Here is a 10,591-nt window from a genome sequence, read left to right on the forward strand (position 1 = left end):
AAACTAGCTTTGGCTACTAAAGGCACTAAGTGTGCGATACTGACTTAGTTTCAGCTAGTTGAGAGATGGCACTAAGTGTGGGAAATCGTTCTAGCTTCAGCTAATCTTTTAAGCACTAAGTGTGCGGATAATTAAGCGTTGGTGATCATTGGAAAGTCCTAAAGTATTCGGGCAAGAGGTGAGATTGAAAACTAATGAATATGAAAATGATCGGGTAAGTACAATACCTATGTGGTAGATGATATTATGTTTATAAAGCTCATTGAATTGGTAAAGATTTATGGATAGTGTTGGTATAGATTTGATAACTGAATTAAGAAATTGTAATACTTATGTGTTGATGATTTATGTTATATATATTGTGGATGATTTTAGTACGAGCTTACTAAGCTTTTGAAAGCTTGTGTCTGTTTATATTGTTTTATAGATATTGAAGCTACTACAAGTTCGGGGATCGTCAAGGATTGTCACCACACTATCGAACCTCATCTTGGGTACTTTTGAAAATGTATACACTACAGGAAATCAGACTTTTAGCGGCGTTTTTTTTTGCCTTTAGCGGCGTTTTTAAGTGCCGCAAAAAAAACGTCGCTATATGTAACGCCGTAAAATTAGCGGCATTTTTTGAAAAAAGCGCCGCTAAAGACCAGCACTTTTAGCGGCGCTTTTAAAAAATGCCGCTAATTTGCCCAGTTTTGCAATATGTATTTTTGCACCTATATCCAACCCTCCGGCAAGAAATTCAACCAAAAACAGCAAATATACCATGAAATCCAACCAAAACCCGCAAATTTAAATAATACAAAATTATATGAAAAATATATTATATAAATTGTAAATGAATATTCAAAATATTCTTACAATAAAGTTAAAAGTTACAAGAAAACAAATGTCTAAGATGGGGGATTTTGAAATTGCTGGAACATAGTCATCATAGACTGAAGCTGTAGCTGGAGTTCATTGTATTTTCTGTTCTGCTCCGCCTCCCTCGCTGCTGCCTCCGCTCTAAGTTGAGAAATTTGCTCATCTGTGCTAGCTTGTATCTGAACTATCTGTTCTTTTAGCCTCTGAACTTCAGCTTGACTTTGACTCCCAGAAGGCATGTATTGGTGCGAGGTGGATCCAAAATATTGGGTCGGGTTAACACTAGATCCTTGAAATCTAACCCGACCATACCTTTCAGGACCCAAAACTTTATTAATAATTCTGTCATCAATATCCTCAAAATTAACAGAACTATCAGTCGAAGCAGTCACTTCATACTCTGCCTTCTTATCTTTTAGTTTCTCTTAATAAATCAGTTAAAGAGTTAGAAACGAAATATACAATAAAAAGGAATACAACATAACATTATTTAAATTAAACTAATAAAAATGACGAATTAAAACATTATAATTAAATATTATAAATATTTATAATGAATCAAATTTTATTAAGTAAATATAGCATAATTTTTGCAGCCTCAAATGTCATCGGAGTTCCATCTTTTTTCCTTTGTGTAATGTCAAAAAGCTGAAGGCGTCCAACTTTTTAACCAGACGAGGCTTCCTACAATATAGTAGTAAATATTATTTAATAGTAAAAAGTCATTAATACTTGATAGAATTAATAAATCCATAGTACCGCGGCCTGAGCTACACAAGCAAAACTTCTCGATCCTCCCGTGTGCGTAAATTTTTGTTTTTGACTGCTGCTTGTTCCAACTCGCTCACGGTCCTAAATAGTGAAATTATTATTACGTATATAGTAAATACTATAAACCAAAAAATTTATAAAAGTTTGCAAGAACATAATACCTCTTCTTTCTTTGAATTCCAAAATCGAACCGTATCTTCCCATTGGTACCTCAGCATTCCCGGTGGGACATTTTGCAATTTTTCTTCGAGGCTTATGGGTTTTTTAAAATATTCTTTTTTCAAAATGCTTTTATGGTCTCTCCATTTTTTATCCAATACCTTCTTGATATAGGCATCAGAGACCTCTAAAGCAAACCTTTCCTAAAAAACAAAAGTTTAAGAAGTAAATATAAATGAAACTTAAACCAAAGTATTATAAATTACATTAACGTTTTATTACCTTAATATTAGAGAGAGCTTGATTTTTATTGCTATCAGGCATGTTATGCCATGATTCGTAGTTGATGGGCAACATATTGGCATTTCGTGCTATAATGCCCAAATAGCCTACTAAAAGTCGAGCTTCTTGTCCAACAGGCTGACCATGGCTGTTTCTAGTTACTTTGACACGCTCGACAGAATTTAAGTTATATAAATCTGTTAGGAGCATACGTCCTCGACCTCTGCGCGTTCGACCATTTTCAGCTGAAAAATAATATATTATTACTATATTGAAATTTAAAAATAAATCAGTAATAAAATTTAATACAATTTGTAAAATAAACTTAACATTACTTGCAAACCCGAGCCTTACACTCGGAGGATCACTTGCAAAGCTTGGAAATTTATAGTCAAATGATTTCCAAGCTAAAGAATCTGCAGGATGCCTTAATAATCCATCATCCATTCGTTGATCATGATGCCACGTCATAAACTCGACTGTCTTTGACGACATGAATAGCCTTTGAAGCCTTGGGATTAGTGGGAAATATCGCAAAATCTTGTTCGGCTTCCTTATTGACTGTGGCCCATATTCATCCTCATTAACATTTTCTGCATCTCTATTTATCCAACGAGATTTACCGCAAACATGACAAGACTGTTGATTTCTCCGATCACCCCAATACAACATGCAATCATTTGGGCAACTATGAATTTTGTTGTACCCAAGCCCCAAATCTTTTATCACTTTCTTCATGTCTTTACATGATTGAGGGATTTTTGCAAACGGGAACATTTCTCTCAAAAGCTCTAACAGCATTGTCAAAGAGTTTCCGGTCCACCCTCTCAAACATTTTAAGTGGAAAAGGCGAATACAGAATGACATTTTCAAAAATTTTGATCCCTCATAAAGTTCTTCATTCATTTCACCAAGTAACGTGTAGAACTTCGCCGCTTCTTCATTCGGTTGTTCATCTGGTACACTTCTTCTCATTTCCATAAAAGTATTTCCACCGATATTATAATCATCGGATGCAACATAGTTTGGTGGAAATGATTGGAAACCTTCACTCCCCATATTAAATGCATCCCACATCATACCTTCCATGTCATCTTCTCTAACATACTGATGGTAACCACTATAAGGATAACCCTGATTAATCGTCGAGGAGGCTCCACTAGGTGTACTCTCTCCATGGAAAATCCATTTTTTATACCCCCGAATGAAGCCATCAACAATTAGATGTTCGTAGACAACTTCACGATAATGCCAATAGATATTGCCACACTTCTTACACGGGCAAAGAATCATATTCTCTTGGCTTGAATTGTGAAATGCTAAATCTAAAAAAGATTGCACTCCATTTTGATACTCGTTGCTTGCCCTTGAGAAATTCATCCAAGTCCTATCCATTTCATAGTTGTTGAAGTCTAAAGTTGGCAATAAGTTACACGGGTAAGTTGTTTATTATGTAACTCTTGATATGATATATATTTATGTTTTATGTAAGTTATGAAATTTGAACTTTAAACTATATGCTTTTAAGGAAATTATAGGATTAAACTACATGTATTAGTTAAGTTATGTAAGTTGTTATATATGTTATGTGAGTTATAACTTTTAAAGACATTTAAAAATATTAAATATTAAAATCAAACATCATTAATATAAAAAATAGTAATTTGAATATAATAATATCAAAAAAGAATCGTAATTTAATTTTTATAAGTAAATTAGAAATAAATTAAGGTTATATAAATATTCAATAGCGATAGAACTTTTTCAAGTCTTTTGAATTTTTAAGATTCATCATACGTGGCGTTGTTACACCTAGGAGGATCCATTATATCTTGCACTCGATATAAGGCAACCCGTCAAGTTTCAACCTATATACTTTAAATCTTTAAAATATTTAAAATAAGGAATGGACAAGCAATCTACATATATGGTAATAAAATTAATTCATACTTATTCATACTTAAATTGAATCAAATAATAATTAAGTTGAACCAAAATATAAAACTTATTCATACTTATTCATACTTCAAATAATAATTAATCTTGTTTTGATAAAAATTAGTTATAACTTTTAAAGACATTTAAAAATATTAAAAATTAAAATCAAACATTATTAATATAACAAAATAGTAATTTGAATATAATAATATCAAAAAGAATCGTAGTTTAATTTTTATAAGTAAATTGGAAATAAATTAAGGTTATATAAATATTCAATAGCGATGAACTTTTTCAATTCTTTTGAATTTTTAAGATTCATCATACGTGGTGTTGTTACACCTAGGAGGATCCATTATATCTTGCAGCTCGATATAAGGCAACCCGTCAAGGTTTCCAGCCTATATACTTTGAATCTTTAAAATATTTAAAATAAGGAATGGGCAAGCAAGCTACATATACGGTAATAAAATTAATTCATACTTATTCATACTTAAGTTGAATCAAATAATAATTAAGTTGAACCAAAATATAAAAACTTATTCATACTTATTCATACTTCAAATAATAATTAATATTGTTTTGATAAAAATTAGTTATAACTTTTAAAGACATTTAAAAACATTAAATATTAAAATCAAACATTATTAATATAACAAAATAGTAATTTGAATATAATAATATCAAAAAGAATCATAATTTAATTTTTATAAGTAAATTGGAAATAAATTAAGGTTATATAAATATTCAATAACGATAGAACCTTTTTCAATTCTTTTGAATTTTTAAGATTCATCATATGTGGCGTTGTTACACCTAGGGAGTATCCATTATATCTTGCAACTCGATATAAGGCAACCCGTCAAGTTTCCAGCCTATATACTTTGAATCTTTAAAATATTTAAAATAAGGAATGGACAAGCAAGCTACATATATGGTAATAAAATTAATTCATACTTATTCATACTTCAAATAATTAATACTATAAGGTCAGGTTTCCAGCCTATATATTTTGAATCTTTAAAATATTTAAAACGTACCTTAATAAAACGTACTTGGTCTACTGCACTCTCACCAGCAAACAGAGGCTGGAATCCAAAAAGTAATATTTGTTAAGTAATTTAAAGTGAAAATGCATAGAAATAAGGAAAAAAATCTAGCAACGAAACCTGTACGTACCTAGAACAAATGTTAATGGTTGTGGTGTATTTAGTTGCACCAAATATTATTCCAGGTGCTCGATAGTACCTAGAACAGATGTAAGATTATAAGAGTAGCACCAAATATATTTCAGTTTAAGCAAATATAAAAACTTTATCTATATCAGTACCAAATTTTAATTCAAAGATTAAATGGCAGCTTTAGTTGAACCAATACTTGCGGGAGGAGCAGAAGCGATAAATGAAGTCAGTACACCTCAAAGAAAATCGCAAAACGCACTATATAGAAAGAACACTTATCATCAATGGGACAAAGGAAACTTAAGGATGTGATGACAGAACTACTCAAGAAGACACGATTATCACGTGTTCTTATTCATACTTATTCATACTTCAAATAATAATTAATACTATTTTGATAAAAATTAGTTATAACTTTTAAAGACATTTAAAAATATTAAATATTAAATATTAAAATAATTGCTTCAACCCCAATCAACTGGAATTTGCCAATGACCATGAAAAACATCATAATATATTGAGTCTTGCTGCAATTTACTATATCCAATATAAGCTTGCCATTCTAAATACCATTATCAGTGCCATTTTCTTCCTTCACCATAGCATTTATTACCTTCAATTGACATCTCATTTTATAATTAGAAATTGAAAAGCATTTTCAAACAAAATATAACAATTTTTTTATATAAAACATGAGCAACAAGGCAGCATTAAACTCTTAAATCAATCTAAGTCCACACTAAACACATAAGTTGGATAGAAACATGAAAACAAGCTAAAAGAACATCTAAAAAACCAAAATAGAATCACCATTATTATGTAAACATGAAAATGCACAGCTTTAAACAAACCAACTTTGCATGTGCAGAATCATACTCCACAAAACTCATAAACATTAACTTCTCCTAACCAGAATACCAACTTTATGTTTACAGAGGCCTTGATGGAAACTAACATAACTGTTGATATATAACTTATCTAATAAGAATCATAGAATATGCAGAAACTACCTGAGTATTTAGTATCAAGAGAACCATGTATTCAAAGGAAAAGAACCAAAAATTGATCAATGTATGCAAAACTTGGTCTATATTTCAAAACTGGAGTAAAGCTTTCATCTAGTACCAAATACATACATATATAGAGACACAAACACACAGGCATACATCTTCCATTACCTAAATCTGTTTCTTGAAAATAAAAGATAAGTAAGCTTCTATAGGAAACTTAACGAAGGAAGCCAAATTGAGACAAAACACAAAAAAGAGTGGATGAAATAAGCTTAAAATTTAGGAATGTAATTAAAATGTTAATTAAATGTTAGGAAAAACATTAAAAATTTAGGAATGTAATTAAATGTTAATTAAACATTGAAAACATAAAAGGAAAAACATGTTGAAAGAAACATAAATGTTAGGGAAGACAATGTTTACCTTGATTGAATTGGAAATGTTTTCATGAGGGTTTATTTAGAGATGCTTGGGATTGATCTCTAATAATGTCGAGAGACTTCCTACTCATTGCATTTGAAGAATGAAGTCATTTCGGTCGACAAAACAATCAAATGAGTTCTAAAAAAACAACATTTAATGATCGGTATAATATTAATTATATTTGCTAATAACAGGTGGGAATAAACAAATAAAATGATAAAAAAATAGCCAGCAATTTGGTATAATATTAACAGGAGAAATAGGACCAAGCTCAATACCATTAAAAGACAGTAAGTTACATTGTATACATATTATCACTGCAATTTGGTATAAATATTCCGATTATCCCAAAGAATGCTAACTATCACACCAGTATTAACATTAACCACGACAAAAATTTTTCTACCTGCTCAAGCTCATGCTCTCTTCTTGCGACTTATCCTCAATGCAATTAGAGCAGGAACATAAAACCTAAGGAAACAACTGTTGTTGCTCCAAAGAATTTGAAAGCTGTCCATATATTTGGGATCATAGTAGATCCAATATATATAAGCACTAACAATATTCTTGTTAATGCCAAAGACCTTTTTACTTTCCGTGAGAGAGCTGATCCTCAAACACCAAGTTATCCACAGGTTGTCAGTAAGGAAAAGTGAATAACAGGAAAACCGAACCAAATGAAGAGCAAATATAATTCAAAGCGGTGCTAAAACGAATTTCCGATTCCTATCAAAATTGGTCAAAACATCACCTTCAAGTGTCCTTTCAGAAGAGCAAAGACCACGATATTCTTTGTTGAGCATAGACCACAACACAAAGAGCGGTTGTGATCCTCCCACCGATTCATCTTTTGAGGAGATCGCCCTTCGAGCTCATTGTATATAGGTTGAACATTGAAATGGCAAACATATGCATTAGTCATAATAGGGATAACTACTAGTAAATCCAAAATTGCCATTTTCGATCCAAAATCTGGGCTCATCTTTGGAGCCTCTATCTTCCCTTCAATAAGCTTAATGAATGCAACAACAAAGCAAACCACAACGAAAACAACAGCGAGAGCTACCGAAGCAGTCGAAGTCATGCTCAATGAATCAATCCTATCTAACACGCAAAGTGAAGCAAGAAAAACAACCATAACAACCAAAACCAATAACTTCCTATGATCCCAATAACCATGTCCTAACCACTGATCGAGAACCCCAATATGATGAACCGAACTGGACATAACATCACACATAATAATCAAATAAACTATCAGGACACCTGTATTGTTGACAATTATGCAAATCTCAGACAAAACCCTAACAGTTCTCCCCATTGCAATTTGCACAACTTCTCCAAAAGATCTAGCTTTACAAGAAACCGCAAACCTAATCAACATCTCGACAGTAATTTCAGACAAAATCCCAATCAGGATTATCAAAAAAATCCCTAAAACAAGCCCCAAAACCTGCATAGTAGCAGGTAAAGCCATGATTCCAGCACCAATAATTGTGGTGGTTAAGTTAAAAAAACACCGAAACACCGGACCGGTATTGGGTTTACTTAAAACAAGGGTATAATCATCGAGATCAAACCCATTTCAATCCATTTCAAACAAAAAAAAGGCAAATGTCTGATAACTACACATTAATCTGAAGGGGACTCAAAAACTAACCATTTCAAACCCATGAAGCATATGACTGTCGACGAGAGGAAAGGGAAATAGTTAGGGATTTTGGGGATGGGGGAACAGAATAAGGGAAAAAAAGGGACTTGGGGAAAATGTTAGGGATTTCGGGTTTGGGGAATTAGGGGATGATATGGGGAAAAAGAAAGAGGTGTTTTTTTTTTTTAGGGATTTAGGGAAGAAAGAGACGAAATGGGGGAAAATGACTTAGCAAAAAATGAAACTGATTTCGGGTAAAGGGCATAAACCTCAGGAGAGAAAAAATGACGCCATTTCAAATAAGGAAATTTTGTGGCGTTTTCAGCAATGCGCCGGTAATGAGACCTTTTGCGGCGTTTTCAGCAAAGCGCCACTAACGCCTCTTTTATCTGCACTATAAAATGACGCCGTTCTAATATGAGTTGTGGCGTTTATTATAGAAACGCCGCTAAAGCCACTACTATTCATAGGAAACGACGCCGTTTTACTGTAATGTATAACGAAATTTTATGGCATTTTCTAGAAAAACGCCGCTATTTCCGATCCTTAGCGGCGTTTTATGTATAAACGCCGCTAATACCTTAATATTTTATAAAAATTGATCAAAATTTAAAACTATATATTTAGAATTTCTTTTAAATTATATCTAAATAATGTTCTTGTGATGAATGTTAGTGTAGTACAAAATATATATTTCATATAATTATATTAGGTTTAGTACACATTCGCAAGAATCTCATAAAATTCTAAATATTGGTTCAATATTCAATAATATACCTTAAACTTTAAACCTCAAACCATAAACTTACACTCTAAACCCTAACTATAGTTGAAACTTTAATTTTGATTTAATACACATTTTAAAATACATATTATGTATGCATATAAATTATTTAAATAAAAACATGATGCTATTTATTATATATATCAATAACATGTAAATATTAATTTACAAGATCTAGATCAAATTACAGTTCATGTACACAATTGCACACTAAACCACTTTTCATATATATATATATATATATATATATATTAAAATAATAATTTATATATATTTATCTTATATACATTTATCTTCTAAATTAAAATCCAAAATTATACTCTAAATTTAAAACCCTAAACTTGAGACTCTAAACCCTAAACCTTAGACCACAAGCACAAAACCCCTAACCCCAAACTTTGAACCCCAAAACCATTCGGTAACCCCTAAACCAACCATAACTCCTAGACCATAAAGCCCAAACTATAAAGTATTTTAAAAGCTGTTAACCCTAAACCATAATCGTAAACATATTTTTGGGAATTCGTGTGGCCAATGTTAGTGTAGTACAAATTAAAACACATATATATATATGTTTATATTCTTATATTAAATAATATGAGTATATACAAAATAGCATGAATATTAGTAAAATCCAAATGTTCTTTAGTTAATTTCTAGCTAATAGTATCATTTCCTTAAACCCTTAACCTAAACTTAATTTTTAACATATTTTATTTGAGACATTCTATTTAATCTAAATATATTTAAACAAAAAATAGATAAAAATACACAATAGCATTATTATTTATACAAAGTTACATAACTTTAATAAAACAATTTCTTTATTGGAACACTCTAGTTATAACGTCCACTCTATAAGATATTTCAATGTTATATAAGCTTGGAAATTATACATAGTTCAACAAATGCTAATTCCACATTCAAAATCACCCTTTCTTAATAGCATCCCATGTAAGAATCTGGAAAGGAAATTATCTCTTAAGAAGTTAATAATTGTCCCATTGTAAACTTCAACCCTAACATTTAAACCCTAAATCATAATCCTTAAACCCATAATTCATCATAAACCTTCAAATACTAGTTAACTCCTAAACTGTATATCTTAAACCATAGTTAACTCATAAACCTGCTTAAACCCTAAATCATATATCTTAAACTATAATGATAATTAATTTAATATTTTAAATTCAATACTATCTCTTTTACGATTATAGAAGAAAATATTTAATATATTGTATAACCATAAATTTTAATAATTATTGTTTTAGGGGTTATAAATTAGTGTTTATGATTTTTTTTGGGGTTTAGGGGTTAAATGACTTTTAGCGGCGTTTTACCAAAAGCACCGCTAATGCTCTGGTTTTTAGCGGCGTGTTACCAAAAGCGCCGCTAATGCTCTGGTTCTTAGAGGCGTTTTACCAAAAGCGCCGCTATTGCTCTATTTTTAGCGGCGTTTTTTACTAAAACGCCGCTGTTGCTCTGTTTTTAATGGCGTTTTTCTTAAAACACTACTATTGCTCTGTAT

General features: G+C 31.2%; 1 pseudogene; it reads right to left on the minus strand.

Annotated features, from left to right (window-relative positions):
• Positions 1 to 7,079: 7,079 nt before the first annotated feature.
• LOC108459276 (amino acid transporter AVT6E-like) lies at positions 7,080 to 8,302 on the minus strand (annotated as a pseudogene).
• Positions 8,303 to 10,591: the final 2,289 nt, after the last annotated feature.

The sequence above is a fragment of the Gossypium arboreum genome, chromosome 9 (genome assembly GCF_025698485.1).
Source record: "Gossypium arboreum isolate Shixiya-1 chromosome 9, ASM2569848v2, whole genome shotgun sequence".
NCBI lineage: Eukaryota > Viridiplantae > Streptophyta > Magnoliopsida > Malvales > Malvaceae > Gossypium > Gossypium arboreum.